This window comes from Rhinolophus ferrumequinum, chromosome X (assembly GCF_004115265.2).
Source record: "Rhinolophus ferrumequinum isolate MPI-CBG mRhiFer1 chromosome X, mRhiFer1_v1.p, whole genome shotgun sequence".
NCBI classification, from domain to species: domain Eukaryota; kingdom Metazoa; phylum Chordata; class Mammalia; order Chiroptera; family Rhinolophidae; genus Rhinolophus; species Rhinolophus ferrumequinum.
This window is the reverse complement of record NC_046284.1, coordinates 41,729,962-41,755,410: the sequence shown is the minus strand read 5'-3', so window position 1 is coordinate 41,755,410 and position 25,449 is coordinate 41,729,962. Positions and strand designations below refer to the sequence as shown.

The following is a 25,449-nucleotide window of genomic DNA, read 5'->3' as shown; positions in this document are numbered from 1 at the left end:
AAAGATCAGAGCAGAAATAAATGAAATAGAAACCAGAAAAACAATACAAAAGATCAATGAATCCAAGAGTTGGTTCTTAGAGAAGATAAACAAAATCGACAAACCTTTAGCCAGACTCATTACAAAAAAGAGAGAGAGGACCCAAATTAATAAAATCAGAAACGAAAGAGGAGAAGTGACAACGGACACTGCAGAAATACAAAGAGTTTTAAGAAGTTACTATGAGCAACTATATGCCAACAAATTTGACAATCTGGAAGAAATGGACAATTTTCTAGAGGCGTACAACCTTCCAAGGCTAACTCAAGAAGAAACAGAAAACCTGAATAGACTGATTACCACCACGGAAATTGAATCAGTAATCAACAGTCTCCCAACAAACAAAAGCCCTGGACCAGATGGCTTTACAGGTGAATTTTACAAAGCGTTCAAAAAAGAATTATCACCAATTCTCCTCAAGCTCTTCCAAAAAATCCAGAAGGAGGGAAGACTCCCAAACACTTTTTACGAAGCCACTATCACCCTGATCCCAAAATCAGACAAAGACACCACAAAAAAAGAAAACTACAGGCCGATATCTTTAATGAACATAGATGCAAAAATCCTCAACAAAATATTAGCAAACAGAATTCAGCAATACATTAAAAAGATCATTCACCACGATCAAGTGGGATTCATCCCTGGTATGCAGGGGTGGTTCAACATCCGCAAATCTATTAATGTGATACACCACATTAACAAAATGAAAAATAAAAATCACATGATCATATCAATAGATGCAGAAAAAGCATTTGATAAAATCCAACAGCCATTTATGATAAAAACCCTTAAGAAAGTGGGAATAGAGGGATCTTATCTCAACATAATAAAGGCCATATATGACAAACCCACAGCTAACATCATACTCAATGGGGAAAAGCTAAAACCATTCCCCCTAAGATCAGGAACAAGGCAAGGTTGCCCACTATCTCCGCTTCTATTCAACATAGTTCTGGAAGTTCTTGCCACAGCAATCAGACAAGAAAAAGAAATAAAAGGCATCCAGATTGGTAAGGAGGAAGTAAAGTTATCATTGTATGCAGATGATATGATACTATATATAGAGAACCCTAAAGACTCCACCAAGAAGCTATTAGAGCTGATAGATGAATTTAGTAAAGTGGCAGGATACAAAATTAATATTCAGAAATCAGTTGCATTTGTATATACCAATAATAAAACATCAGAAGGAGAAATTAAAAAAACAATCCCATTTACAATCGCTCCAAAGACTATAAAATACCTGGGAATAAATTTAACCAAAGAAATAAAAGATCTATACTCAGAAAATTATAAGACACTGATGAAAGGAATGAAGGAAGATATAAATAGATGGAAACACATATCATGTTCATGGATAGGAAGAATTAATATAGTTAAAATGTCCATACTGCCTAAGGCAATATACATATTCAATGCAATTCCTATCAAACTGCCAACGTCGTTTTTCACAGAAATAGAACATATAATCCTAAAATTTATATGGGACCATAAAAGACCCCGAATAGCAAAGGCAATCTTGAGAAATAAGAACAAAGTGGGAGGTATAACAATACCTGACTTCAAATTATACTACAAGGCTACAGTAATCAAAACAGCATGTTACTGGCATAAAAACAGACACATAGATCAATGGAACAGAATAGAGAGTCCAGAAATAAATCCACGCCTATATGGCCATTTAATCTACGACAATGGAAGCAAGAATGTACGATGGAGTAATGACAGTCTATTCAATAAATGGTGCTGGGAAACCTGGACAGACACATGCAAAAAAATGAAGTTGGACCACCTCCTTACACCATATACAAAAATAAATTCAAAATGGCTTAAAGACTTAAATGTAAGGTCTGAAACCATAAAATACCTAGAAGAAAATATAGGAAGAAACTTCTCAGACATTACCCAGAGTAAGATTTTTACTGATATACACCCTCGCGCGAGGGAACTAAGAGAAAGAATAAACATGTGGGATTATATCAAACTAAAAAGTTTTTTCACAGCAAAGGAAACCATCAATAAAACAAGAAGGGATCCTACTGAATGGGAAAAGATATTTGCCAATGATATATCTGATAAGGGATTAATATCACAAATCTATGGAAAACTTACTCAACCCAACTCCAAAAAAACAAACGATCCAATTAAAAAATGGGCAGAGGACTTGAAGAGACATTTTTCTGAAAAGGACATACAGATGGCAAACAGACATATGAAGAAATGCTGAACCTCACTAACCATCAGAGAAATGCAAATAAAAACCACAATGAGATACCACCTCACCCCAGTAAGAATGGCTATCATCAATAAATCAACAAACAACAAGTGCTGGCGCGGATGTGGAGAAAAGGGAACGCTTGTGCACTGTTGGTGGGATTGCAGACTTGTGCAGCCACTATGGAAAACAGTATGGAGGTATCTCAAAATTCTGAAAATGGAACTACCTTATGATCCAGTAATTCCACTCCTAGGTATCTATCCGGAGAAATCCAGAACCTCAATTCAAAAATCTCTATGCACTCCTATGTTTATTGCAGCACTATACACAATAGCTAAGACATGGAAACAACCAAAATGCCCATCGGTAGATGACTGGATTAAGAAACTGTGGTACATTTATACAATGGAGTATTATGCAGCCATAAAGAAGAAAGAAATCTTACCATTTGCAACAACATGGATGGATCTAGAGAACATTATGTTAAGTGAAATAAGTCAGACAGAGAAAGATAAGTACCATATGATCTCACTTATTTGCGGATTCTAAAGAAAAGAATAAGTGAATGAACTAATCAGAAACAGTTTGGGAGACAATGAGGAAAAACTGAGGGTTGCTAGATGGGCGGGGGGGGTGGGGGGTGGGGGGGAGGGTGAGGGGATTGGAGGGCAGTCGGTGACCACAGGATGGCCACGGGGTTTGAAAATTAATCTGGGGAACGTAATTTGATGGTTACCAGAGCGTAAGGGTGTTGGGGGGTGGGGGATGAGGGTGAGGGGGGTCGGGTGTATGGTGGTGGGGGGGGGCTGGCTCTGGGTGGTGAGCACGCAGTGTGATTTGTGGATGATGTGATGCAGAGTTGCGCAGCTAGAATCTGTGTGGTTCTGCTAACAATTGTCACCCCAATAAATTAAAAATAAATTAAAAAAAAAAAAAAGAAATACTGTAAAAATTTTCAAACATGAAACATAGTATGGAGTATAAGATAAAGTACACTTTTATATCCAGCACCTTGACTTAGAAAATGTTAATATTTTGACGTTTGTTTCAGAATTTTTAAATAAATAAACTATCACAGATAGAAAAAAAAAAAAAAAGAAACTGTGGTACATTTATACAATGGAGTATTACTCAGCCATAAAGAAGAAAGAAATCTTACCATTTGCAACAACATGGATGGACCTAGAGAACATTTATTATGTGAAATAAGTCAGACAGGGAAAGATAAGTACCATATGATCTCACTTATTTGCGGAATCTAAAGAAAAGAATAAGTGAATGAATTAATCAGAAACAGTTTTGGAGACAAAGAGGAAAAACTGAGGTTTTCTAGATGGGCGGGAGGGGTGGGGGTTGGGGGGGAGGGTGAGGGGATTGGAGGGCAGTCGGTGACCACAGGATGGCCACGGGTTTTAAAATTAATCTGGGGAACGTAATTTAGTGGTTACCAGAGGGTAAGGGGGTTGGGGGTGGGAGATGAGGGTAAGGGGGATCAAATATATGGTGATGGAAGGGGAACTGACTCTGGGTGGTGAACACACAGTGTAATTTATGGATGATGTGATACAGAATTGCACACCTGAAATCTATGTAATATTACTAACAATTGTCACCCCAATAAATTTAAAAAATAAAATTAAAAAAAAATAACAAGCATATTAAATTATAGGGTTTGCGGGAACCACAGTTAGTTTTTTAAAATTGCTTATTTTATCTATACCTCTTTCTTTTACTATCTACTTATGAATGTTTTTATAGCATATATTAGCACAATAGTACATGTATATGCAGTAGTCCCCCATAGCTGCAGTTTCACTTTCCATAGTTTTAGTTACTTGCTGTCAACCATGGTCCAAAAATATTAAATGGAAAATCCCAGAAATAAAAAAAAAAAAATTAGATATTGAATGTAAAATGCTTGGCACATGACTAAGCACTCTCTAAGTGTTAATGTTGTTGTTAAGCTGACCTTTGTAAGATGTGTCAATAAGGTAAAATACTTCTTATGTGACACCAAGTCATTACTTTCTGGGGGGGAAATCGCTGTAGCTTAGCTGGTGATTTATATATAATATTTTTGTCCCTTTTGTTGGCTCATATTCAGAAATATTTATTGAGTTTCTCTGCTGTGCCTTTACGTACATCATTTAATTTGCTCAAGTATCTTATATTCATCCTGTGAAGTAGAGGTTCTAATGCACCCATTTTATAGACTGTTACCAGGCCAAAAATATTTAGTTCTGACGTCAAAATGCTATTTCAGCCTTGATTTTTCAGTTCGTCCATTAAAGGGTGTGTCTGTGTGAGTGTGTGTGTGTGTGTGTGTGTGTGTGTGTGTGTCTGTGTGTCTGTGTATGGGTCTGTATGTGCATGTATTTGCCTGCTGCATATACATGGAAACATGCAGAAAGAGCCTCACAAGTAACTTTCTAACTTGGTAATTTTGAGACATGCCATATAGAATAGGGTCACTTCTAATTTCAATCTTAGTCTATGAATTGATTTCATCAGGGTCACCTGTAATTCTTTTTGAATAACACTTGTATTTGGGCCTCCATTCCCTTCAAATACACAGAGGGTGACAAAAAATGCAAACACATTTTAAGAAAGGAAAAAAACTATTAAAATTATGCTAATGGTAACCACTTTGAGCACCTCTTGTAATTGCAGAAGTCAAACGTGACTTGTATTCATCTTTTGTTATTGTTATAGATTGAGTATTACAATTTTAAGACAGTGTTTTCCTTCCTTAAAATGTGTATACATTTTTTCGGTACCCTCTGTATTTCACTTTTCTATCTTTCTTAGTATTCTGTTATTCTATCTGTGGGAAGCCCAATGTGGTTCACACCAATCAGAAATAGATGTTAGGTGCCCCAAGGCATAGTATCCAGTGGCTAGTTTTCTAGCAAACTGAAATTATTGGCCAAACCATAGCTAATATCTTATAGTGTCTCATTTAATCTTCATAACAACTCAGTGTCAGTGGGTACTATTTTTAATCGCTTTATACAAATGATGAGGAATCTGAGGCCCAAAGACAAAATACCTTGTACAAGTTTAGACAGCTAGTTATTTGTGGGCAGAATTAGGATATGAACTCAGTTCTGTGTGAGTCCCCAAACCCAGGTCCCTCTGGTAAACAGAATAATAATGTGGTCTTACTTTCTTTGAATAAATTCTCTTGTCCACACTTAAGGCTTTTATGCTAGATAACAAGAGAAGTGGACTTGGGGAAAGTTAATATTTTTATTTTTTTTTAAATAGGCTGCATGAATTGTCCCTACATGTTCATTAAGTATTATTTTCAAATGACTTTCAGCTGGAAAAAGCTCTAACTTTTTCAGGGAAAAGCTCTAGCCCAGTGCCTCTCAAACTTTAGTATACAAACAGATCACTAAGGATATTCTTAAAAATCAGATTTCAATTCAGTAGGTCTGAGTACAGGTCTAAAATTCTTCACTTACAAATAGCTCCCCGAGGAAGGTGGTGCTACTGGTGTGGGGACCACACCTGGATTAATAAAGTCCTAGCCCACTCCATCCTAGCCCCTCTTTTTTAACCTTGTGATATCCTCAGTATAATGTGGAAGTTCTTGATATCGTCCTTCTGGGCTATAACAGACATGTGTGCATTGGCCTATTTTCTCAGATCCTAAAAAAAAACTAGGGTAGAAACCAGGTTTTGAGGCTAAATAATGGAGTCGAGAATGAATAACCCCCAGACCTGCAAACCTTCCTTCTCATATTCTACTATAAAAATAAAATAAAATAAAATAAAAAAACCATCTGCCTTGTCCTTTCTATTTCCTTTGTTTTCATTTTTCAGGAAGAAAGAGAGAGAGAGACAGAGAGAGAGAGAGAGACCGTTCGCACACATTGCGGCAGGTGGTGGTTGAGAAGGCAAGTCACAAAGATATGGCAATAAACATGTAAATATAAATATGCAATGGGAGTAGAGGGCTGTGATCTTAGTAAAAATGGCCTTAGTTTCCTCTTGATTTCTTGGAAAAATCTCCAAATTTTTAGGAAATTTATTCAGTACTAGCATGGAGTCCTAGGTTCTTGTTTTGGTCTATTGCTGACCAGTTGTATGATTTTGGCAAGTCACTTCTATTCTCCTGGTTTCAGTTCCTCTATAGGTGAAACGAGGGAATTGGACTCTGCCACGATCCCTACATGTTTTCCACCATCAGCTCTTTCTTTGCCTTTGCTAAGGCAAAAAGCTGGGACAATTGCACGAGCCATCAGCATCTAAGTGCCAACTCTGCAATGGGTAATAGAGGAGAAAACCTAGGGAACTTGCAAAATTCCCTTGACCCAGTGAGCTTCAATTTTTGCCATGCCCACCAGCTTTTATTATTTTTTTAAATCGTAGAATAGATTTATTTACCTGAAACCATATCTTTGCAATGCTTGTGCTTTCATTATGTTTTGAAATAATCTGTTATTATTCAGTTGAGCATGATGTACATATTTGTTTATGAGACCACAGCTGAGTCACTGAAGACTCATTCTATGCTGTTGGGATGGGTTGATTGGTCTCACTGGACAAAGGGCTTGAGAGAACATCAACAGAAGGAAAGCCACATGAATTTTAGAAAAGATGCCACTATGGAAACCTCAGGTACTAAGCTCTGGAGTTGGTGGCTAGTCTCAAGTTAGCCCTAATCTGGGACTGATTAGCTGCAACTTCTGCCTAGAATGAGGCATCATTTCTGTCTGCAGGCTACAAATTTTGTCATACCCATCCCTGAAAACCTGGAAAACGTCCAAGCTAGATTAGGTTGATGGCACCTTGGCGAGAAAGGTCCTGCCCCTCATATTCTTCAACTAACAAGAGGCTCTTCTTGAATGGCTTAGTGTACTTAGCTGAAAACGAACCTTTGGCAGAAGGAGGCAGAAATGTGTTGGTCCTTCTCCTTCAGTGATGGAGCTATGGCAAAAGACGAATTCGAATATTTGGAAACAGGCTGAAGGAAAATAGCATGACACATTTGAAATATCCATTTGATAATTAAGCACCTGCATGGCTCATAAATAAAAATTTAATATGCTAAGGAGGGAAATAAGATGGAAAAGTAAAAATGTACTCCAATGCACCAAATTCTCTGGTTCCAAGGAATTCTATCACCATTTACTCAGTTTTTACAAGGCAATTGTAGGCAATTTTAGGGTGCTTCATATCTCAGTCAACTTTCTGGACTAACTCCATCCTCAGCCAAAGCAAAAGAAAGCAAACATGGTTTCCTTTTCATGTGTTTCAAAACACTGTGGGGTTCTCTGTCTCCTATTCCTCCTCTTCCTCCTGACTGTATCTCTACTTTTCTGGCCAAGCCTTCTCTAACTGTTGTGGTTCTGTGTGTCATTCTGATTTCAGTTGTTAATTCTAGAAAAAATGGAATCACAGGACTATAGCTCTTATAGCTGGTTGACAGCAGATATTATTTGGTTCAGGTCTCTATGTTGGAGCATACACTGAAGTCAGGTGAACATCTGTCAACACAGCTGGCGGCGTCATTGGTTCTTGATCCTTGCAATGCCTTGTCCCCTGAGGAACCGTGGATCATGACCCACTGCGGCAGCCAGATACATCACCAAGAACAGAGCAAAGACCTACACCTTAGGCTTCATCCCTATTGACACTTTCAGTTCTTCCCAAGTATGAAGCTGCCTGTTCTTTCCTACCTGTCTGCAGCCTGCTCTTTGCTATTTATGGGAAAGTGTAATTCTAACCTATCTAAGAAAATATTTGTTTACAGTCACCTAAAAAAAAAAGTAACAGAATGGGCACCTTTTCAGATCTTACTTGAGAAATTCTCATTCTGTTCTGACTCTCAGCAGTGAGCTTTAGAACAAATTGCCTGATGCAACATAAACAGTTCCACTTAATGCAGAATCTGTTTATCTCATTTACTAAATTGGAAGGAGGTAATTCTTTGTAGTTCAGTAATACAGTAATAAATAGAAAGTTTAACAGAAGAGCCTGGGTGCTTTGCAAGCATGAATTCAAATGCTCTCCTCTCTGCTACAGCAGCATAGAGACCAGATTTGTAGTATGGCGTTGATACAGGTCCTTGAAAAAATACACACCATATATATGACAACTTTATGAAAGCATCACACACACACCATATATATGGTGAAAGCAGCATCTCCCAGGGACCAAAACATAGATTTCAAGTGGGATTCAGTTTTTCCTTCAACCTTGCAAACAGAGTGACAGAGGCTCCTCTTGACCCTGTGGATTTCCTTTATCCCAGGCTAAACATTTGCTTTGAAACCAACTTTGGTATTATGTGAATGTATTTTCATGCCTTTTGATTTAGAATAAGTAGATGTTAAACACTGAGTGAAAGGTACCATTTGACATAATTTATATCCCAGCATTGTAAGAGTCTGTGGTAAAGGAGACATGGTATAGATCATCTGTAGAACAACACAACAACAAAATGCCTGAGACCGACAATAGACAATTATGAATACTGCTAGGTAAACTTGCTATACTTGCTAACTGCCATGGAGATAAATATATGGCAATAGATAAGCGGGTGTGTGTGCTTTGTAAATGTAGTAATTATTTCTTATTTGAAGCCAGGACTGATATGAACAATCTCTAAAGGGAGCATTATTGGTTAGTCTATGTCTTTCCTACTCATATAATAAACTCTGGTAAAGTTCAGAGATCCTGTCTTTCAGGCTGGTTTCCCAGCTCCAGGTTTTTCATGAGGGAGTGATAACCTTGCTAGCCACTCATCTACCACCACATACCTGACTATAGCCAGAAAAGCTCAGGTTGGCAATGGGGAATAAGCCTTTCTCCCAGTCTCATTCTTAGAGACCATGGAGAAAGATCAGGATCTGTGAATACAGCTCAGTACCTGTGTGTGTGGAATGTATGATCATGACTGTCCAAGTCAGTGTTTATGTGTTTGCGGGGAGGAGAGGGTGTCCACTTTGGAGCAGAGATCTGACTGATGTCCCCTAATTTGCATTTCCTCGTTCCTTTAAGGAAGCTAGAAAAATGAATCCGGGTATTTTTTAACTTCGAAGGATAAAAAACAGAAAGAAGGTTCTTCTTCTGGTCCTTGAGCCCCCATAAGCACATCTCTGTATCATAAAGTGTATTTTGGCAAAAAGGCCAGTGTCCCTATTCCCATGCCCATCTGATTTTGAGGAGGCCAGGAGCAGATTCCTAGGGAGCTTAATACCTACCCAGGGATGAAGCAGATAGATCACTATTCAGAGATAAGGCGAAGCTCTGATTTTGGAGAATATCCCAAGTGAAAAGGATGCTTTTGGTCATTGCCAAGAGCCACCTTGTCCAAAGACCACTAGAACTTCCCCCACCCCCACTGTGTCCAAAACAATCTGTTGCTGCCTTTGCTCTGCTTCCCATCATGCAAGCCCAAGGCCAGCCAGGTAGTACCTTCCAGCCCTCAGCATCCCCATCCCTGCACCTTAACTCAACCCACACCTTGCACCTCTTGGCAGTGCTCCTGCAGCAAATCAGAGGGCACACAGGTCGCTTATCCACTTACCCCTGGCCAAGTCGTTTGTTCAGATCTGCGACGTCTGGTGTCCCTGAGCCAGGGCGTGCGGCGCGGCCGCCTTACTGGATGGACTCTTCTCCCTTGGCGCACAAACAGTAGCAGCCTGGGACAGCCAGGGCCTTCGAGACTGCTGGGACGGTGAATGCGTGAGCACAGGGAAAGGAGCGGGGTGCAGTGAGGGGCGCAAGTGCTGGCTCCTAGCTTGGTTTCTCCCTTCCCTCCACAATTATCTCCAAACTTCCCTCTCGGCTGGCTGGCCCTCCTCACCTTTAGCCTTCGTCAGCGCCCAGAAACTCTTTACCTCTTTCTCCCTCGCTTCTCTCGGCTCTCTGAGCCAACCTGGGCCCCTTCAAACGCACGTACTCCTTTCACGCAGCCAACCACCGAGTACCAGCAAGAGAAGAAACTGACACGGGGAGACACAGGGGTAGCTGACAAGGGAGTGTGAGGAAGAGAATGTGAGAGATAGAGAGGGAGGGAAGCAGGGACGGAGCAAGAAAGAGAGAGGCAGAGGGAGAGGGAAAAAAAGAGGGAGAGGGAGAGGGAGAGGGAAAGGGAGGGGGAGGGAACGGGAGGGAAAGAGAGAGAGAGAACCGCATTCACACCATTACATGTACAAACACACACTCAAGCTCCAGCTACTAGGTAGCTGCTGGTGGGAGCCCTCCGCCACCCATCCAAATCTTTCTAGACTAGGGTTCTGTCCCCTTCTGCTGTCGTTTCTGGAAAATGCTATACAGCGAAGGGGAGAGAAAAGAAAAAAATCGAGGAGACGCGCTCTCTTTCTCCTCCCCACCCCAAGCTCTAAAAATGTCCAATCCTGAGCTCTTCTTTTTCGTTTCTATCTGCTGCTGGCTTTGCTCCGTTCCTGTTCTTTCTCCCTCCGTTTGGGTGACTGCAAGCTGCGAAAAACCCGTCGCGGTCGTGGGGTGTATGGGGGTGGGGTGTGGGCGGGGGAGACCGCGGCTGTTGGCGAAAGCGCCTCTCACCTCCCCCCAGCCCCACCAATGCCTCACAGGGAGGGGGGTGGGAAAGAGGGAGGACCGCACAGCTGCTCCTGCCTTCTCTACAGCTTGGTGGCCAGGGGTGGAAGGAAGCTGCAGCCGCAACCCCAAGTCAGCCCCGGCTATCTTGTCCCACCGTCTCATCTCTCGCCCCTCGGTAGGGAATTTTCTGTTTCGTTTGTTTGCTCTTCCTGGGCCTCCCCTCCCCTGGTTGGTGGCAGAGACTGGGCTGAGCATGGGTGCGGGTAGAAGGGACTAGAGCGTCTCATGATTCCTGGCTTATACAGTGTCTCTTTGTCCCTTGGCCTGAGCATCCCCTGCTTTGGACAGTGACCCCCACCTGTCCCTTATCTCGGGCTCTGCGCTGGCGGCAGCAGGGTTGCGCCAGCCGCCACGGATCATCCCTGCGGAAGGAGAGTTGAGCCAGCGGGAACACAGGCGAGCAGTCTGCGGATAGCGGGGCCCTGAGTCGCCAGGGGCTGACTTGAGGTCCTGTGGCCCCGCTTGGATCCCTGAGGGTTCTAAGTGTAACCCAGTGCAGGAAGCCCATGAGCGCAGCCCAATTCTTCCATCCTTGCCCTCTCACCCATAGCGTTGGTCTCCCAAGACCAATCCTAGACTTAAAGGGGTTGGGGTCAAATAGTGGTATAGTAGGGATTAGGGAGTAACTTGCTTAGTGGTGGCAGTAGCACCTGGGTGTGCCTGTGTGGGGTGTCACGGACCCTTAGGTGACTCTTTGATCCCTGCGGCTTTACCTTCTTGTCAAATGAGGCACCGCTCCACCCCACCTCTCACCATACACTCTGGCACCCAGAATGCAGACCCTCTTGAACCCTCCTGGAACCTGGAACCAACTGAATGACCCCAACCCCACCACAAACCTCAGATTTCTACCTGCAACCTGCAGGCGCTTAGGTCCTCTAGCTGGCAGCATCTTCTGACCCCACTGGACAGTCCCAAAGCTCAGCTTTGCCTTTTATCTCCCTTACTACCTCTCTCTGGAAAGCGGGTATGGTGTGCTGCCTTTCTGGACCCTGGGCTATGCATGAAACCCTTTCTCCTACCTATTCTCAGAACAACCCAGAACAGAGAGAAAGCTCTGCTTGAGCTGTACTTCCAGCTGTGGCCTTAAACCCCTGAACAAACACTGCTAACCTGAGTAGAGCTCCAGAAAGACCCAGAACTGTCTTCCCTGCCTCAATGGCCCAGTGTTCCCATTGCCTTTCGGTGAAACTGGCATAGATATGTCTAGTGGCCACTCTAGCAATTCTCCAAGGCTACCCTGGGAAAGTCCCTCAGGGCACCAAGCATGACAAGTTTTTCTGTTGTGGTTTGTCTCCTTAGCCCTGAGGTGGCCCAGTATATTCTGGGGAGTGTTAAGCTTTTGTGTGGGAGCAAGGCACTAGAGAAAAGTATTGCTTTGGGGGATGAAGAGTTTGTGCATTCAAGGGGTAGAGGTGAGTTTGGAGCCCCCCTTCATACTGTTTAAACACCTCAGGAAGTGTTTCTAAAGATTGGCCAATGATGTAGATGTAGATGGGAAAAAAAGTCACTTGATCCTGGAAACTTTCTGCCTTTCTTCCACTCAAAGGCAGTTTTACTGTGGTCAGCAACCTCAAATGTACAGCCTCCCAAACAGAAGAGGACTATGTTGTTATGAAGCTAGTCCCTCCTTTGGCATGAGGAGTGAGTAGGATGTGTGGCTGTGGACAAAACTTTGGGGCATTTCCTTTTGTCTGACCAAACTGTAATCCACCTGAGGCTTCTACTTCAAACCTCAGATGCAACCAGCAGCAGTGCTGAGGGAGAAAGAAAGCCTTATTCTTGTGAGCTGTCTCCTTCAAGGGCCCCTATATACAGTACAATTGTCTTTAACATATGAGGATTATAGGTGTTTTTGAATTTGGGTGCTTGCTTTCCCAGTAGATTGTGGATAAGACCCAAATATTTCTATCTGCTCCTGCCCTACCCTGTTAACCTCTTCAGGAGATCAAGGATATACAAAGGAAAACCCTTCCAAAGTTAAAAGCTCCATGCAAATATCAGGCATTACTATAAGAATTTCAGAAGAAACCTACTAGAGGATCTCTTAGTGCAATTAAGAAGCTTATGGGGGCAGGAACCCAAGCGTCCCTAGGTGCCTGCATTGTTACAGGGTGGCTCACCTTTTCTGTGGGCATGGAAATATTCAAGGTTTCTACTTCGAGGTTGAGAGTGTATGTTTGTTTGAACTCTCCCAGAGCAATTTGCAACCAGAGGTCACATCTGCAAATGTGGTTCAAAGGCAAATATAGAAGTGATTGTGCATAATTTAAACCCTGATCTACCTGGCTTCTAGGGGAAGTTTACTCACATGGACTGTTCTATTCAACACCACCCAGATATGACTGACAAAATGCAATTGAGACTTAAACATTTTGGGGCACTAATTTTTCTCATTTCATACAGCCTTGACCATAGCAGTTAGTGGAATATACAGACCAGAGTTTAGTGCAGTATCATAGGCAAAAAGACATTGATATGAGGAACCCAGACAGTAAAGGCATTTTCTTTTTTCCCCCATTTTATTTTTTTTCTTAGTCACTTTTTAAATTAAAATTTATTGGGGTTACAATGGTCAACAAAACTATATAGTTATCAAGTGTACAATTCTATAATACATCATCTATATATTGTATTATGTGTTCAACACCCAGAGTCAGTTCTTCTTCCATCACCATATATTTGATCCCCCTTACCCTCATCTACCACCCACAAACCCCCTTACCCTCTGGTAACAATTAAACTGCTGTCTGTGTCTATGACTTTTTGTTACTTTATTCGTTTGCCTTGTTCCTTTGTTGCTTTCAGTTTTATATCCCACATATGAGTGAAGTCATACGGTTCTCGACTTTTTCTATCTGACTTACTCCACTTAGCATAATAATCTCAAGATCCGTCTGTGTTGTCGCAAATGGCAGTATTTCTTCTTTTCTCATGGCAGAACAGTATTCCATTGTGTATATATACTACATCTTCTTTATCTAATCATCTATCGAAGGACACTTTAGTTGTTTCCATGTCTTGGCCATCATAGATAATGCTGCAATGAACTTTGGAGTACATATATCTTAATGGATAAATGTTTTCAGATTTTTGGAGGTATATACCCAGGAGAGGGAATGCTGGGTCACATGGTAATTCTATTCTTAATTTTTTGAGGAATCTCCATATTGTTTTCCATAATGGCTATAGCAATTTACATTCCCACCAGCAGTGTATGAGGGTTCCTTTTTCTCCACAACCTCTCCAACAATTGTTATTACTTGTCTTGCTGATGATAGCCATTCTAACAGGTGTGAGGTGGTATCTCATGGTGGTTTTGATTTGCATTTCCCTAAGTGCTAGTGAAATAGAGCATATTTTCCTTTGTCTTGTTGGGAGAAGTTTCTGTTCATGTACTATGCCCATTTTTTAACTGGATTGTTTGTCTTTTTTTATTGTTGAATTGTATGAGTTCCTTATATATCTTGGATATTAGCCCCTATTGGAAAAATTTGCAAATATCTTCTCCTAAGCAGTTGGTTGCCTTTTGTTTTGTTGATTATTTCTTTTGCTGTGCAGAAGCTTTTTAATTTGATATAATCCCATTCATTTATTTTAGCCTTTACTTCCCTTGCCTTTGAGGTCAAATTCAAAAAATCATCTTTGAACTCAAGGTCCATAAGTTTAGTACCTATGTATTCTTCCATGCAGTTTATTGTTTCAGATCTTATGTTTAGGTCTTTAATCCATTTTGAGTTAATTTTGGGACATTGTGACAGATAGCAGTCTAGTTTCATTCTTTTGCACGTGGCTTTCCAATTCTCCCAGCACCATTTATTGAAGAGGTTTTCTTTTTCTCCATTGTATGTTTTTGGCTGCTTTGTTAAAAATTATCTGTCCATATTTATGTGGGTTTATTTCTGGGTTCTTGAGTCTATTCCATTGGTCTGTGTGTCTGTTTTTCTGCCAATACCATGCTGTTTTGATTATTGTTGCCCTGTAGTACTATCTGAAGTCAGGAAGTGTGAACCCTCCAGCATTAATTTTTCACAGGATTGCTTTGTCTATTCGGGGTCTTTTGTGGTTCCATAAAAATCTGATGATTTTTTGTTCTATTTCTTTAAAAAATGCCATTGGGATTTTGATGGGGATTGCATTAAATCTGTCTACTGGTTTGGGTAATATGGCCATTTTAACTATGTTGATTCTTCCAATCCATGAACACAGAATGTCTTTCCATTTCTTTGTGCCTTCTAAAATGTCTTATAGATTCCAGTGTATAGATCCTTCACATCCTGTGCTAAGTTTATTCCTAGGTATTTTATTCTTTTTCTTGCAACTGCAAGAGGAATTGTTTCTCTTTTATTTCTTATTCTGAGTTTTCATTGTTAGTATATAGGAAAGCAATGGATTTTTGTACATTGATTTTGTAGCCAGTAACTTTGCTGTATTCTTTTATTGGTTGTGATAGCTTTTTGGTGGAGTCTTTAGGGTTTTCTATATAAGGAAGCATGTCATCTGCAAAAAGTGACATTTTAACTTCTTTTTTCCCTTTTTGGATGCCTTTTATTTCTTTCTCTTACCTGATTGCTCTGGCTTGAACTTCCAATACAATGTTGAATAGCCGTGGTGATAGGTGACTACTCTGTCTTGTTCCTGAATCTAGAGCAAAAGGCTTCAGTTTTTCACCGTTAATTATGATATTAGCTGAGCATTCATCATATATGGCCTGTACTGTATTAAGTATTTTCCTTGTATACCCATTTTATTAAGTGTTTTAATCACAAATAATGTTGTATCTTGTCAAACGCTTTTTCTGCATCTATTGATATAATCATATGATTTTTGTCTTTTTGTTTGTTTATGTGGTGTATTACATTGATTGATTTGCATATGTTGAACGATCCTTATGCCCCTGGGATAAACCCCACTTGATCGTGATGTATAATCTTTTCAATGCAGTTTTGTTTATGATTTTTTGCATCTGTATTCACCAGAGATATTGATCTGTAATTTTTTTTTGTGTGTGTGTGTGTGTGTGTGTGTGTTATCCTTTCCAGGTGTTGGTATCAGAATAATGTTGGCCTCATAAAATGAGTTAGGAATTATTGCCTCTTTCATATTTTTGTAAGAGTTTGAGGAAGACAGGTGTTTGATCCTCTTTTACTGTTTGGTAGAATTCACTATTGAAGCCATCTGATTCTGAACTTTTGCTTTTGTGAAGGTTTTGGATGACTGCTTCAATTTCCTTACTGTTGATTGGTCTATTTAGATTTTCAAGTTCTTCGTGATTCAGTCTAGGAATATTTCTTCAGTATATTTCTTAGAATTATCCATTTCTTCTAGGTTATTGAGTAAAGGCATTTTTTCCCCAGTAGCAGAGTTTCTCAACCTGGACACTATTGACATTTTGCGCCAGATGATTCCTTATGGTGTGTGTGGAGGGGCTGACTTGTGCATTGTAGCATGTTTCTCAGCATCCCTGACCTCCACTAGATGCCAGTAACACCCTCTATCTTGTGACAACCAAAAATGCCTCCAGACGTTGCCAAATGTCCCCTAGTGGGCAAAATCTCTCTCCCCATTGGGACCCATCATCTTTTAAGGTAGTATCACATTTCAAAGACCATATTTTACCTTAGTTATACCCACGTGACATGTCTGTGTGTTGTATTGAACAGAATCTCAGAAGATGTGAAATATATTTTTTGAGGAAACAGCAAAGAAAAAAAGGAGTCCTCACCAATTATTAAATTTTGACAAGTGCTTGAATTCAGTATTGCCCTCTCCTCATCACCGTCTATCATTCGTTGAGTACTCACTTTGAGTAGGGCATTGAGTAGAGCAAAGATCTATAAGGTATAATCACAGCATTCAATATATGAACACACTATTGACCTTTATGTTTCCAAAGGGGAACGGTTACAGAGTTTATGGATAACCAGTTTCTGGATTGAATTCAACCTTGCTTTCTCCCTCTTTTATTTCCCCCTTCTCCCAAAACAGTAACTCATTCTTCAAGGTTCTGCCTTAGGGAGATTGGTCTTGCTTGTTGAATATTTTGTGACTTCTCTTACATGGCACCTATGCAGTAGCAATGTATCCAGCACTGAAATGAAGAGGACATCACAAAGGCTTTAACAAATTGAACAGTTTGAAGGCAAGATTTTATTTATAAAAGAAAGAATTCTAACTTCCTGCATGTTAGAGAAATACTGGAAAATAGCGAAGGCAAAGGAAATGGAATGGAATAAGAAATAATTCTTAACATACTGTGGAATGTTGAAAAAATGCCTTGGTGTGATCAGGGGTTTCAACACTCAGTATCTCTTCCCCAGGAAGTCAGACACCACTGATGTTAGCTGTAGGATCCTGATCAGGATTTCAGCAAAGGAAAATGCAGAAGGAAGTGTGGAATATCCGTTCAAAATCAGCTGAGTAAGTTCCTGCCTTAGAAAATATATTTCCAGTGAGCAAGACCTACATGAGTGTCACTTGCTTTGAATAACTCCTAGCCTAATACCATGCATATATACAGCAAATGTCACTTGTAAAGACCAGTGCAGTGACCAACAATCAGTACATTCAAACTTTGTATATTCATAAATTATGATTCTCTTGCCAAGGCTAATTATTTATTTAAATAAGTTTTGCCTGAATTGGGACCATCAATGACTAAGTAATTGAAAACATGTTTCACATTTCAAAAGTATGTGTAAATTCTAATTTCACAACGGAATCCTTGTAGTCAAGGCATAAGGCCTTAAATAGTGATTAATCTTAATAAAAGAAGTGTAAACAAAACCACATTTCATGGATTAGCTAAGGATTTTGCTATGCTTACCATTAATAGGAATGCAAATGGAACTGGTTTTGAGCAAATTTATAAAGTCGAATTACAGAATCACAGAAGATTAGAGAACATTAGGCCATTGAGAAGGGCCTTGCCTGAGGTTCTGTGATAGTTACAGATACAAGACTCCAGTAAAGTGTTGCTGCTCTGTGACTGACACTCTGTGTGGCCTCAGGAAGGGTAGATTTAGCCTTTATTCTGCCTGCCCCCTTCTCAGTTTATTAAAATCTGCCTTCATGGAATGATATGACCTGCCCTAATCAAAATATCAATGTGTTTCCTCTCCCAGGAATAGCTCTGTCTTGAGCCTTTTTTTTCAGTTGTGGAAAAAATGGCTCTATCTCCTTAGTAAAGAGAGTTAAAGCATGACGGGACAGATATTTCTTTAGGATACAGACATCCTGAGGCCCCTGAAATCACCTCAATTTCAGGTAAGTCCTTGTAAATCTGTGGAGGATGGGACCAGAACAGAGAAAGTTTGTTTCTCCTGCCTTTTCAAGAATGGACTTTTTTTTTTTTTTCAGGGAGATCTTAATACAAAAATTTTTCTCTGGAGGGTTTGTTGCAATATCATTAGCTGTAATTTTTTCCTTGATCAATGGCATAGGTCCTTATGGACAGTGTAATGTGGGGCTAGCTGTGGAAGGCTCTTGAAGAGTGGGTTGTGGTAAAGAGTGTAGGCCTTGGCATCAGAGAGGTATGGGTTTGAATTCCAGCTTCAAGTCTTATTAGTTGTGAAAATTAAGTTATGTGAACCTTGGTTTGCTCATCTCCCATCTAAGTACTAACCAGGTCTAACCCCAGCCCAACCCTGCTTAGCTTCCAAGATCAGAAGAGATCAGGTGCATTCAGGGTGGTATGGCCATAGACAATGTTTGCTCATCTCTAAAATGGAGATAATGACTCACAGAATTGGTTAGTGGATTTAATTGGATAATACATAAGCTCGACACAAAACTTAATAGTATATAGCAGAAGTTCAATAATTGCTCATTTCTTTTCTTCTCCCTTTCTGCCTCTTTTTGTGTTGAGATGACACACATAACATAAAATTAACCATCTTAAACTATACAATTCAGTGGCATTTAGTACATTCACATGTAGATCAACCGTCATCTCAATCTAGTTTCAAAATATTGTCATCAACCCCAAAAGGAGACCCTGTACCCATTAATCAGTAACTCCCCATTCCTCCCTCCCCTAGCCACTGATAACAATTAATTGGCTTTCTCTCTGTGTGGATTCAGCTCTTCTAGATATTTCATATAAATGGAATGATATAATATGTGACCTTTTGAGTCTGGCTGGTTTACTTAGCATAATGTTTTCAAGGCTTATGTATGTTCTAGCATGTATGATTATCTCATTCCTTTTAATGAATGAATAATATTCCATTGTATGGAATCTATATCTATATATCTATATATCTATCATCTATCTAGCTATCATTTATCTATCTATCTATCTATCTATCTATATATCTATCTATCTATCTATCTGTCTGTCTACTGAGAGCACCAAAAAAATGTATACACATTTTAAGAAAGGAAAGGTGTATTAAAATTGTAATACTCAATATATACCAATAACAAAAGATGAATACAAGTCACATTTACTTTTGCAATCACAAGTGGTGCTCAAAGTGGTTACCATCAGCGTCCAGACTTGTGATTATGGTGAACTACTGCTTGAGTAACATTGACCAATGTGTCCACTTGTATACATTTTTTGGCACCCTTGGTATGTATATATGTATATATACATATACATATATATACATATATATATATATATATGCACACACACATATACGGATATGTGTGAGTGTCTGTGTGTATTTTATATATATATATATATATATATATATATATATATATATATATATATATATATATATATCAGCATGGACTAAGATATATATCTATATGATATAGATAATATATCTGTTATAATAGAATACCATAGATTGGGTAACTTAAATAATAAACATTTATTTGTGACAGTTTTGAGGTTGGGAATTCTAAGAACAAGATGCCATCAGATTCTGTGTCTGGTAAGGAACCTTTTACCCTCTTCCTGGTTTGCCAGAGGCTGCTTTCTCATGTGTCCTCACATGGCAGGCAGTGGTGGGGTAAGGAGGGTGGGATAGAGAGAGGAAGAGGGATAGGGATAGGGATAGGAAGAGAGAGAGAGAGAGAGAGAGCACTCTCTTGTTTCTCCTTATAGGGGTACTAGTCACCTCACAGGTGTTCTCATCTCATGGTTGAGATGAGATCATAGGTGATCACCTCATAGGTGATCTCATCTCATGATCTCATCTAAACCTAAATACCTTCCAAAGGCCTTGCCTCCAAATACCATTACATTGAAGATTATGGTTTGAACGTGTGAAATTTGGAGGGATACAAACATTTAACCATAGCAACCTCATTTTGTTGTATCCATTCACCAGGTGATGGACATTTGGGTTTTTTCCACCTTTTGACTGTTATGAATAATGGTGCTCTAAACATTTGTGTACAGGTATTCATTTAAATACCTGTCTTCAGTTATTTTGGGAACATTCCTAGGAGTGGAATTGGTGGGTCATATGGTAATTCTATATTTGAATGTTTGAGGAACCACCAAACTGTTGTCCACAGTGACTGCACCATTTTGCATTCCCATCAATAATGTACGATGGTTCTAATTTGTCCACATCTTTGCCAACACTTGGTATTTTCTATCTTTTTCATTAGATCCATCCTAATAGCTATGTTATTTGGATTTTGATTTGAATTTCCCTAATGATTAGTGATGTTGAACATCTTGTCATGTGCTTGTTGACCAATATATACCTTTTTTGGAGAAGTGTCTATTTAAGACTTTTGTCCATTTCTAATTGAGTGAATTATTTGTTAGTTGTTGAAATAATATTTCTTTATATATTCTGGATATTAAACCTTTATCCAATATATGATTTGCACGTACTTTATCTCATTATTTAGGTTGTATTTTTGTTTTCTTGGTAGTATTCTCTGAGGCACAAAAGGTTTTAGTTTTGATTAAGTCCAATTTATCTGTTTTTCTTTTGTTGCTTGTGCTTTTGGTATCATATTTATGAAACCATCGTATAATTCAAGGTCATGAAGATTACCCCTATGTTTTCTTCTAAACATTTTGTGATTTTAGCTCTTATCTTTAGGTCATTGATTCATTTTAAGTTAATTTCTGTTTATCATGTGCAACAGAGGTCCAGCTTCATTCTTTTGCATGTGGATATCTAGTTGAAGAGACTGTTCTTTCCCCATTGAACGGTCTTGGCATCTTGTCAAATATCAATTTGCTGTAGATATATGGGTTTATTTCTGGACTCTCAATTCTATTCCACTGGTCTAACTTGTCTATCCATGTGCCAATACCACATTCTTTTGATTACTCTATCTTTAAAATAAGGAAGTGTGAGGCCTTCAATATTGTTCTTTTTTTCAAAATTGATTTTGCTATCTAGGATTCCCCAATTCCAAAGAAATTTGAGGATCAACATTTCCATTTCTTCAAAAAAGACCACAAAGATTTTGATACAGATTACACTGAATCTGTAGATCATTTTGGGTAGTATTTCCATCTTAAGAATATTGTCTTCCAATCTATGGCATGTGACGTCATTTCATTTATTTAGGTTTTCTTTAATTTCTTTCAGCAGTGTTTTGTAATTTTCAGTGTGTAAATCTTGTTCCGCCTTGGTTAAGTCTATTCATAAGTACTTTACTCTTTTTTATGTTCTTGAAAATGAAATTGTTTACTTAATTTCCTTTTTGGATTGTTCATTTCTAATGGATATAAATACAAATGATTTGTGCATGTCAATCTTGTACAACCTGCAACTTTGTCAAATCATCCATTAGCTGTAATCGTTGTTTTGGTATTCTTTAAGAATGTGCATATATATATATATATATATATATACATATATATATATATTATAATCATGTCATCTGTGAATAAAGATAGTTTCATTTCTTCCTTTCCAATTTGGATGCCTTTTATTTCTTTTACTTGCCTAATTGCTCTGGCTAGAACTTTGAATACAATGTTGAATAGAAGTGAAAAAAGTGGGCTCTTGTTTTGTTTCTGACCTTATGGGGAAAGTATTCAATTTTCACAATTGAGTTTGATGTTACCTATGGGTATTTCATAAGTGCCCTTAATGGGTTGATGAGATTTTTTTTCTATTCCTAGTTTTTTGAGTGTTTTTATCATGACAGAGTGTTGAATTTTGGCAAATGCTCTTTTTCTTCATCAATAGAGACAATCATGTAGCTTTTCCTTCATTCTGTTAATTTAGTGCATTACATTGACTGATTTTCTTGACCCAATCTTTTATTCCTGGAAAGAATCCTACGTAATCATGGTGTATAATCCCTTTAATATGCTGCTAGATTCAGTTTACTAGTATATTGTTGAGGATTTCTGCATCTAAAATAGAGGTTATTAGTCTGTAGCTTTGCCTCTTTGTAATGTCTTAGTCTGGCTTTGGTATCAAAGTAATGCTGGCTTCATAGAATGAGTTAACAAGTATTCTCTCCTATTTTTTTGGAAGAGTTTAACAAGGATTGGTTTTAATTCTAATTAAATATTGATAGAATTCACCAGTGAAGGCATTAGGTGTTGAGCATTTCTTAGGGATGCTTTGATTAGTGATTCAATCCCTTTATTTGCTATACATCTGTTCAGAATTTCTGTTTCTTCTTCAGCCAGTTTTGATAATTTGTGTGTTTCTGGAAATTTTTTCATTTTGTCTCAGGTATCTAATTCCTTGGTACACAACTATTAATTTTCTCTTACAATTCTTTTCATTTCAGTAAGATTGGTAGCAATGTCCCCACTTTCATTTCTGATTTTTAGTAATTTGAGACTTTCCTTTTTTTACATTAAAGTTTATTGGGGTGACAACTGTTAGCAAGGTTACACAGATTTCAGGTGTACAGTTCTGTAATACATCATCTATAGATCACATTATGTGTTCACCACTCAGAGTCAGTTCTCTTTTTTTCACCATATATTTGATCTCCTTTGCATTCATCTACCCCCCTTTCCCCCATCCTCTGGTAACCACTATATTATTGTTTGTGTCTATGAGTTTTTGTTTCCTCATTTGCTGCTCTTGTTCCTTTGTTGTTTTCAGTGTTATTGTTTTTTTAAATTAAAGTTTATTAGGGTGACAATTGTTAGTAAAGTTACATAGGTTTCAGGTGTACAATTCTGTGATACATCATTTATATATCACATTGTTCACCACCCAGAGTCAGTTCTCCTTCCATCACCGTACATTTGATCCCTTTTACCATCATCTACCACTCCTCCCCCTCTACCCTCTGGAAACCACTAAACTATTGTCTGAGTTCTTGTTTCTTCATTTGCTTGTCTTGTTCTTTTGTAGTTTTCAGTTTTATATACAACATATTAGTGAAATCATATGATTCTTGACTTTTTCTCTCTGACATATTTTGCTTAGCATTATAATCTCAAGATTCATCCATGTTGTCGCAAATGACCTATTTCATCTTTTCTTATGGCAGAATAGTATTCCATTATGTATATATACCACAACTTCTTTATCCAGTCATCTATGAAAGGATACTTTGGTTGTTTCCATGTCTTGTCCACCATAAATAGAGCTGCAATAAACCTTGGAGCACATATGTCTTTACAGATAAATGTTTTCAGATTTTTTTTTGGTAGATACCCAAGAGAGGGATTGCTGGGTCATATGGTAATGCTATTTTTAATTTTTTGAAGAATCTCCCACTGCCTTCCATAGTGGTTACCCCAATCTGCATTCAGACGAAAGAGTATGAGGGATCCTTTTTCTCCACAGCCTCTCCAACACTTGTTATTATTTGTGTTGTTGATGATAGCCATTCTCACTGGTGTGAGGTAATATCTCATTGTGGTTTTTATTTGCATTTCTCTGATGATTAGTGATATTGAGCATTTTTTTTCATAAGTCCATTGGCCATTTGTATGTCCTCTTTGGAGAAATGTCTCTTCAGGTCCTCTGCCCATGTTTTAATTAGATTGTTTGTTTGTGTTTTTGTTGTTGTTGAGATACATGAGTTGCTTATATATTTTAGATATTAGACCCTTATCAGAGGCGTTGTCTGCAAAAATCTTCTCCCATTCAGTTGGTTGCCACTTTATTTTGTCGATGGTTTCTTTTGCCGTGCAGAAGCCTTTTAGTTTGATATAGTCCCATTCGTTTACTTTAGCTTTTACTTCTCTTGCCTTCGAAGTGAAATGCATAAACTCCTCATTGAACCCCAGGTCCATAAGTTTAGTACCTACATTTTCTTCTATGCAGTTTATTGTTTCAGGTATTATGATTAGGTCTTTGATCCATTTTGAATTAATTTTGGTACATGGTGACAGATAGCATTCTAGTTTAGTTGTTTTGCATGTGGCTTTCCAGTTTTTCCAGCTCCATTTATTGAAGAGGCTATCTTTTCTCCATTAAATATTTTTTACTTCCTTTTTCAAAAATTATCTGTCCATATTTATGTGGGTTTATTTCTGGGTTCTCAGTTCTATTCCTTTTACTGTGTGTCTGTTTTTCTGCCAATACCATACTGTTTTGATTGTTGTTGCCCTGTAGTACAAGCTGAAGTCAGGGAATGTGATATCTCTCACAATGTTTTTTTTTTTCTTACTATTGCTTTGGCTATATGAGATCTTTTGTGGATCCATTCAATCTGATGATTTTTTTGTTCTATTTCTTTAAAAAATGCCATTGGGATTTTAATGGGGATTGCATTAAATCTGCATGTTGCTTTTGGTAATATGGCCATTTTAGCTATGACAATTCTTCCAGTCCATGAACGTAGAATGCCTTTCCATTTTTGTGTGTCTTCTTTGATTTCTTTTAACAACGTCTTATAGTTTTCAATATATAGGACTTTCACATCCTTGGTTAAGTTTATTCCTAGGTATTTTATTATTTTGGGTGCAATTACAAGAGAGTTTTTTTTTTTTCATTTCTTTTTCTGAGATTTCATTGTTAGTGTATAGGAATGCAATGGAATTTTGTACGTTGATTTTGTAGCTGGCAACTTTACTGTATTGGTTTCTTGTTTCTAATAGCTTTATGGTGGAGTCTTTAGGGTTTTCTATATATAGCATCATGTCACCTTCAGTAAGTGACAATTTAACTTCTTCATTCCCTATTTGGATGCTTTTTATTCCTTTCTCTTGCCTAATTGCTCTGTCTAGGACATCCAATACTGTGTTGAAAAGCAGAGGTGATAGAGGACTGCCCAGTCGTGTTCCTGAACCTAGAGCAAAGGATGTCAGTTTTTCACCATTAATTATGATATTAGCTGAGGGTTTGTCATATATGGCCTTTATTATGTTGTTATTTTTCTTCTGTACTTACTTTATTAAATGTCTTAATCATAAATGGATATTTTTTCTTGTCAAATGATTTTTCTGCATCTATTGATATAATGATATGACTTTTGTCCTTTGTTTTTCTGGGGTTTTTTTTCATGTTGATGGATTTGCAGATGTTGAACCATCCTTGTGCCCCTTGGATGAACCGAACTTGGTCGTGATATATAATTTTTTTCTCCTTCTTTCGCCTCCCTGCCCCCACTCCGGTTCAAGCCATTGTTTCTCAGTCTAGTTGTGTAGGACACAGCTCCCTGGCCCATGCTGGTATTATGAGCCTTGTGCTCCCCTCCGGCTGAGGCAGTCGGTCACCAGTCGTCGGTTGGCCACTCAC

At 38.6% G+C, this 25,449-nt stretch overlaps 1 protein-coding gene across 1 annotated transcript in view; it reads right to left on the bottom strand.

The window, feature by feature from the left end:
- Window positions 1-10,369, bottom strand: part of TRPC5 (transient receptor potential cation channel subfamily C member 5) — a 384,761-nt gene extending 374,392 nt beyond the window's left edge. The window contains exon 1 of the mRNA XM_033111511.1: window positions 9,798-10,369. The gene's annotated coding sequence lies outside the window, so the exon portion shown is untranslated. The remainder of the gene's footprint in view (window positions 1-9,797) is intronic.
- Window positions 10,370-25,449: the final 15,080 nt, after the last annotated feature.